The following is an 8117-nucleotide window of genomic DNA, read 5'->3' as shown; positions in this document are numbered from 1 at the left end:
GAAAATCTTACAGAACTGCGTACAGGATTAACCAACACATTAATAAGTTCATTCTCTGATTCTGACGCCCTACACATAAATCTGTGCATCAGATTGCGCAGAACCGCAGAGCAGGTGGGTACCCCGACACTAACAAACATATGGTTTGCACTGGAGCTTCTTGGGGCTCTCAACAGTAGCCTCATGCTGTCATTATAAGCTACTGTGAGCTTTCTTATACTACCTTGTTTGTAGCGGCACCACAGGTGGGCTGTGTACAAAGGTGTGCAATATGCTTTAAACAATGCAATTTTTACAGATTACGACGCTGCCTGTACATATCTTTATCATCAGACAAGTCATTAACAATAATATGCCCCAAATACTTGATCTCGCTGCACACACTGAGTGCAGTACCAGACAGATGGAAGTCAGGGAAGGTTGACTGTCTGTCTTCTCTGCTTCTAATAATCATAACTTTACTCTTACCAGCATTGTACTTTATGTCAAAGTCAGCACCATACTGTGTGCACGTTCTCAATAGCTGTTGGAGACCAGCACTGTAAGGGCTGAAGATGACCAGGTCGTCTGCATACATAAAGTGATTAATTAGTAGGTCACCAACTCTACAGCCTGTACCACATGTATTCAACATCAGAGACAAATCATTCATGTACACATTAAAAAGAAAGGGAGACAGGATTCCGCCCTGGCGGACACCATTGGTCACATGGAAGGGATCAGATGTTACATTCCCCCATCTCACTCGCATTGTCTGATGAGAGTACCAGTAGACCAGGATTCTTTTTTTTTTTTTTTTTTTTTTTTTTTTTAAAGATTTTTTGGGCTCTAGTGGCCCTTTATTGAAGATGCAGACTGGAAAGGGGTAGAGAGAGAGAACGGGGATGACATGCAGCAAAGGTGCGCAGGCCGGGATTCGAACCTGCGACCGCTGCAGGAGGACTGTAGCCTCAGTACATGAGCCGCTGCTTAACCCACTGCACCACCGAGCAGCCCGTAGACCAGGATTCTAATTAAAAAACCAGGGACCCCACTTTTAGACAATTTCAAAAATAATTTCACATGATTAACATGGTCAAATGCTTTAGAAGCATCAATGAAGCACAAGAACATGGTAGAGTTATGACTATTATATTTCTCTAAGATTTCCTTTAGTGCAAAAATACATAGATCAGTGCCATGCTTTTGTTTAAAACCAAACTGGTTGTCTGTAGACATGATGACATTAGAATTAGAATCAGGTGTGATGATGAACACACCTGATTCTAATTAAAGGTCCTAATTAGCTTGTCACCAAGATCTGCACACCTCTGTCGATGACACACGTACTTTTATCACGGTGTGCTGAAGCAGGGAAACATCTAAAACATGCAGGACAACCAGGATTGAGAATCACTGATATAAACCACGTTATGTGTTAATACGTTATATTAAATGTGTTTCTCTTTCAGATACGTGGGCCCGCCCGGAGAACAACCAGACGACAAGAATCTGTCCTCTCTGGATAGTAAAGCTGCAAAAAATAAATGATATCTATAAATAAACCAGATCCTGCTTCCACTCTGTCATCCTGGTCATTTGGTGTTTTGTTCTTGTTATCTTATAATTAAGAATAATAAGGTTTTTCTCAATGGGATCTCATCTGTTCCAGTCATGTAATCAACAATCATTTCAAGTGGATAAGCAAACTATATTTATGTATATTTTAACAAGGAATGAGACAAAGATTCAAGGTTGAAAGAGAAACAAGGCACATTTATTAAAAACAAGACACATTTTAAACAAATATATACAATTATGTACAAACTATATTCAATTCAATTCAATCCAATGTTATTTATATAGCGTCTAATACAACAGATGTTGTCTCTAGACGCTTTCAAGAGATCCAGAACATGAACATAAACATAAACCCCCGAGCAATTATTACATAAACAATGGCAGGTAAAAACTCCCCTAGTGGGAGAAAAACCTTAAGCCAAACAGTGGCAAGGAAAACTCCCCTTTAGGAGGGAAGAAACCTTGAGCAGGACCAGGCTCATAAGGGGGGACCCTCCTGCCGAAGGCCAGACTGGGGGAGTCGGGGACGTCCCTGAAGGACCTGCGGTAGCGTTCCTTCTTGCAGCACGGGTGGAGCAGTCTTTGGCTGAAGGAGCTGCTGATGCTCCCACAGTGTCATGTAGGGGGGGGGGAGGGGTTGTTCATGATGGAGTTCAGCTTGACCAGCATCCTCCTCTCACCCACCTCCTCGGCAGAGTCCAGAGCACAACCAAGAACCGAGCCAGTCCTCCTGACCAGTCAGTTCAGTCTCTTCCTCTCTCTCTCCGAGCTCCATCAGCTCCATCAGACCATTGCATAGGAGATAGCAGACGCTACCACAGAGTCATAGAAAGTCCTTAGGAGCTCCTTGCACACACCAAAGGACCTCAGTCTCCTCAGCAGGTGGAGTCGACTCTGGCCCTTCTTGTACAGGGCGTTGGTGTCGTGTGACCAGTCCAGTTTGTTGTTGAGGTGAACACCCAGGTACTCGTACTCCTCCAGGTAACACCCAGGTACTCGTACTCCTCCAGGTAACACCCAGGTACTTGTACTCCTCCAGGTAACACCCAGGTACTTGTACTCCTCCAGGTAACACCCAGGTACTTGTAATCCTCCAGGTAACACCCAGGTACTTGTAATCCTCCAGGTAACACCCAGGTACTTGTACTCCTCCAGGTAACACCCAGGTACTCGTACTCCTCCAGGTAACACCCAGGTACTTGTACTCCTCCAGGTAACACCCAGGTACTTGTACTCCTCCAGGTAACACCCAGGTACTTGTAATCCTCCAGGTAACACCCAGGTACTTGTACTCCTCCAGGTAACACCCAGGTACTTGTACTCCTCCAGGTAACACCCAGGTACTTGTAATCCTCCAGGTAACACCCAGGTACTTGTAATCCTCCACCGTTTCAATGTTCAGCCCAGGTGGAAGCAGCAGTGGGATGACCGGGGATGGGGGGGGGGGCCGGGAACGCAGGCCAGAACGCAGCTCCCGAGGCTCCGACCTGCAAAAAAGGTTGAAAGAGAAACAAGGCGCATTTATTAAAAACAAGACACGTTATAAACAAATATATACATTTATGTACAAACTATATACAACAAAAAAACTATATACAAACACCTCCTCATTCTTTCTTCTTCATCTCCTCCTTCCAGTCCGCCACAGACTTGCCACCAGCAGCAGCGCAGTACGACGTGCCCCCAATGCGTGTGTGGCCCGTTGCCAGCGTTTTGGGCTGGCCACACTGGGAGCACGTGTACTGCACGATGGTTTTTCTCGTTTTTGCTGCTGGTGCTTCTCCTGCGGCGGCTGCAGCCTCGGCTGCCTTCCTCCTCCTGTAGGCCGTGGTCCTGGACACGGCCGGTGTAGGAGGAGGCAGCGGAACCCCTGGAGGAGGAGGAGGAGGAGGAGGGGGAGGAGGAGGAGGAGGAGGAGGTGGGAGGCCCCTGGAGGAGGGTCCTGGCTGCTCCTCTGGCCAGTCAAAGGGCTGCCCCTGCCCCCCCTGGACAAGGGACAGCCCTCTGGATGGAGGAAGAGGATCCGTGGCCACAGCCGGAGCAGGGACGATGCCGGTTCCCTGCTCCAGCACGGTCCTCTCCCACCTCTTCTGCCGGCGGCTGAACCTGGACAAACAGAGACAGGTCGACATCAGGATGTTTCACTACAAGACGAATGCAAGTACAGACTCTGGCTCAGTGTCGGAGCTCTTACCACTGGGACAGAGTCCTCTGATTGAGCTCAAAGAGCTGAATCTCGGTCTGAGCCATCAGCCTCTGGCTCGCCAGCACCGTCTCCCTGATGGCCACGTAGTCGCCGTGGATGAGGGACCAGCGGGTCCTCGTGATCCCTCCCACGCGTGTGGCGGCAGGATGGAGACGGCAGAGCTCGCTGCAAACTGCCTCCACCAGGCGGCTGGCATCCGGCCAGTTTGCAGGGCCCGAGTTGAGTCCGAGTAGGCAGCTGGAGGTGAGACAGACGCTGTTATAATACGGCACACGGCAACAGAAGCACCAGAGCTGTTTCAAGTGAAACTCACCGCTGGAGACTTTCCTTCCCAGGACAGGAAGTGTTCTTCCCCTTTGCTGCCTTGAACCGCCCCTTGGACTGTCTGTCCTGGTATCTGGACGGGTAGACGACACGGCGCTTGTCCTGCTCTGGCAGGTGTTGCCAGAGCGCGATGAGTCTGTCTACCCGTCCCTCTCCGAGCCCCTGGAGACTCCTGGCTTCCACCAGGGCCCTGGCCAGCTTCAGGACATGCTGATATCCCGGCTGGCCCTCAGGACCCTGGACCTCCTCCTGAGGAGGAAATGGACAAGAAAAAGACTGTTGTGAACAAATAAAACCACACGATATTAAGAATGCTGTTTGCTTCTCCATCGTGTACATTTTCTGCAACACTGTACAATGTTTTTGTCTGTTAAAGTCAGCTGTGAGTGGGGTGGTTACCTCAGAATCTGAGGAGTTTTGCAGAGCAGGAGACCGGTTTCCAGAGGCTCTCGGAGAGTCAGGGGCGGCCGGACTCGATGGCTCAGACCTGGGTGCCTGACTTGGATCACCTGACTGGGATGCTGCAGTGCTGGCAGGGGTTTCTGGGGCAAAGACAAAGGGGTCCAGGACGTCCTCCTCAATGCCCTCATCCACCTCTTCCAGCTCGGTGACGGCAGCATCCTCATCCGGAGTGTCAGGGTCCAAGTTCAGTTCCTCAAACACGCTGCCCGTCTGCTGGTACAGGTACTCCAGACCGATGAGCTCCCCTGTGAACAAAGTCAACAGAAACTGCTGTAGATCTGTGTGTGTACCAAAGAGGAAAAAATGCCTGTTTCCCGTCATCTACCGGTGTACGCAGCGGGCTTGGTGAAATCCCTAACCATCGGACGACCAAGCACCCTTTGGCTCTTCAGGTTAAGGGCGTGTTTGAGGTGGCCACTGTAGGAGTGCAGAGGTTCTCTCTCAGCTGCATCCAGAGTCGCCGCTGCGCGGTCTTCGTTCCACCTCACCAGTCCGTCGACCAGGAACGCCTGAAAGTACTTGGCGCTAGCAGACGTCCCTAAGGGGAGACATTTGTTTGAATCCAAATCGGGTTCAAGCTCGTATGAAATGACATTTTTTTCCTGACGACAGACACGAGTGCACGTACCTGGGATGAACCGGTGGAGGTGGAGGTGGAAAGACTCCAGGGAGGCGGAGCCCCTGGCGCAGCGGTAGACTGGGAGACTGACCCCCCCTTTGGTCAGCCTGCCGGTCTGGGTGTACAGCTGGACACCGGGGGGGTCCTGAATGCAGCTGAGGTGGCACCTCTGCGTACTCCAGATGTCTTGGATGCGGAGAGCGTCCAGGAGCGGGATGTCCAGGGTGTTGCGTCCTGCGGGTCCGCCGAAGGTGTCCAGGAGGTCCTGTATGAGGAGCGTCGTCTCCACGGCCCCACGCGTCCTGCGCCGACAGTGGAGCCTCCACTCCTCCCTGGTGAGCCTCCGGATCACCTCGGCGTCCGTCAGTCCAACCATCCCGCCTCTCCCCTCCAGATCTGACCGCTTTGCCCTGATGAGACGGCGGGCATCTTCGGGGTCCACCTCGAAGATGCAGTAAGACAGCTGCCTCATGAAGGTGGGGTACAGCTCGTGGCTCTCGGTGGTGACACCTGACGCGAAGCGACGCATCAGGTGCCAGATGTCCAGGCGGACCACGAGCTGCGTCCACTCCTGTCAACACAGACAAAAGCACGTGTAATTATTGCCACACCCGTTTTCTGTGCAGCTGATGCGGCATCATTGTCAGCTGTAACGTAAATTCGTACCGAAAATAAGGCAGCCGTCTTTGACACGCCGTCTCTGTTGCAGCAGTCGCGGTCCACGTAAATGATCCGGGGGGGAGGCACCTCGGCGAGTCGGTACCGCCTCACCAATCCGGCCGCCATCCTGGACAGGCCCTCGGAGCCCTCGGAGCAGGTGAGGACGCTGATGAGGACCTGCCCGTGCTCGTTACCGACGTTGGTAACCCAGGCGGCCGTGTCAGTGGCGGTACCCGCGAGCTTCTTCGTCACCTGAACAGAACGGTTCATTTCAGTACACGGACAGAGCTGAGGTTTGCAGACAGCTGGGAGGAAAAGTCAAGTATTAAAGGTATAAAACCTTCTTAGTCGAGTCCATCTTCATAATGGACCCGAAGGTGGACGTGATCCTGCCCTTGTACTCCTCCAGCCGTGTCAGGATGTCGTAGCCGTACACCGTCAACAGCCAGACGGGCGATGGCACGGGTGCCATCTGGGGCGGTGACGGGAACGGCTCCGTCACGGCGGAGGGGGGCAGGAACGGCTCGCAGACGCCGAAGTACTGGATCGCTCTCCGCATCCAAGCGTCAGAGTGCTGCTCCCGCAGGGTGTTGTGCAGCCGAGTGGCACTGTTGCCCAGGGTGCGAGACCTCAGCTGGGCAATCACCCTCTGATCACAGGACAGCCTGCAAGAACCGGAGAGTCATGAGCACAAGAGCTGACACAGTTTTACACAAACCCGTGGCAGCTGCTTCTTACTTGTACGTCAGTACAGCCGGAAACTGGCAGCTGTAGGTGGGGGGCAGCTGCCGGATGATGTCCTGTGACCATCCCCCGACCTTCTTCTTACATCGACGGCACTCCAGGTACTCAGTGGCCATGAGGTACCAGCCGTCGATGTCCAGGACCCTCCGGATGGTCCTGTACAGCCCAGCCTTGGTCAGGGACCCGCTGCACAAAGGCTGGGGGCATGTCAGCTGCAGACGCCAGATCCTGTGAGGCATCCACAGGAACAGCCGACATGCAAAGAAGGGGTCGGGGGATGCGGGAGGTTGGCTGTAGATTGGCCGGGGTTGGGGAGGCTGCCACCAGAGGTTGAGCTCACCGATGAGCCGAGGCCTCCCCGAGCTGTCCCTGGAGAACAGCACCCGGCCAATCCACTCCTGCTGCTCTGATGACAGAGCCGAGCGCCACGACTGGGGCAACAGCTGGAGAGACAACATGCAGCAACTTCAACATCTGATCTCATCTACATCATTGACTATCAATACAGTCCCTGTCTTACATCTCACCTCAGCATCTCCAGCAGCAGCTCTGGATGGAAGGAGGTGGGGGCCAGACACCTCCTCCCTGGGCGCGGTGGCAGGAGACGGAGCGGTGGCACGAGACGCCTGCAGGCCTGAAGCTGCAAAAGAAATGCCAAGTTTGAATCCGCTTTAAACTCAGGCGTCTGCAGGTGCTGGAAGTAAAAGCGGGATGCTACTCGGGAGATGATGTTAGCAGAAGCTGATTTGATGACAAATGATTATTCACAATGCGCAGAGACAGGCGCAGGTGAGGAAGCCTTCAGGTGGTTGACTAGAGGGAAAAAGGCTGTTGTTTGTCTACAGGTGAGAAATGAGGATTTGGCAGGTGAGTAGAAGCGCAGGTTAGTAGATGCGCCCCAGTTAGTGATCAGTGAGTGAGCACAAACAATACGATTTTAGTTAACACAAACTTACTGTGTCTTCTATTTGTTTCCAAATAAGGTAAGTTTTTTTTTTTAAACAAATAGAATAAAACAAGAGAGAGAACAATTAACATCAATAACAATGTTTCTTTCATCAAAAATCTATTATGAAGGAAAGTTACTTACAGTCCTCAATGTCAACTACCGCCTGGACCATCTCTGCATCGGAGAGATCTCCAGGGGATCTCAGAGCTGGTCCAGAGGGTGCGGAGGGAGCTGCAAGTGGAATCAAACACTGAACTAACTCTACTTGTGAAATGTAGTGAACTAAAGGTGATTTTTCTTCCTACCAACTCACCGGGAAGTGCAGTTTTAGCTGAAGGCACCAGCTTCTTCAACTTCAACTGCATTTCCCTCACAGATAGAGAACGCCGCCCAGATACAAAAGCTGCAATTCTGAAACATAACAACACAAACTTCAACAGGCTTTCATGAGGGACGACATCCCCACCTACTATAGTTGGAAGTTTAGTAAATAAAAACGTACTGAGCTGCAGCCCTTGCAGTCGAAGCAGAGACAGATGCAGTGCTGCTGCTGCTGCTGCTGCTGCTGCTGCTGCTGCTGGTGCTGCTGGTGG

This window comes from Cololabis saira, chromosome 18, assembly GCF_033807715.1.
Source record: "Cololabis saira isolate AMF1-May2022 chromosome 18, fColSai1.1, whole genome shotgun sequence".
Taxonomy (NCBI): Eukaryota; Metazoa; Chordata; class Actinopteri; order Beloniformes; family Belonidae; genus Cololabis; species Cololabis saira.
The sequence above is the reverse complement of the archived record's forward strand: the minus strand, read 5'-3'. Positions refer to the sequence as shown.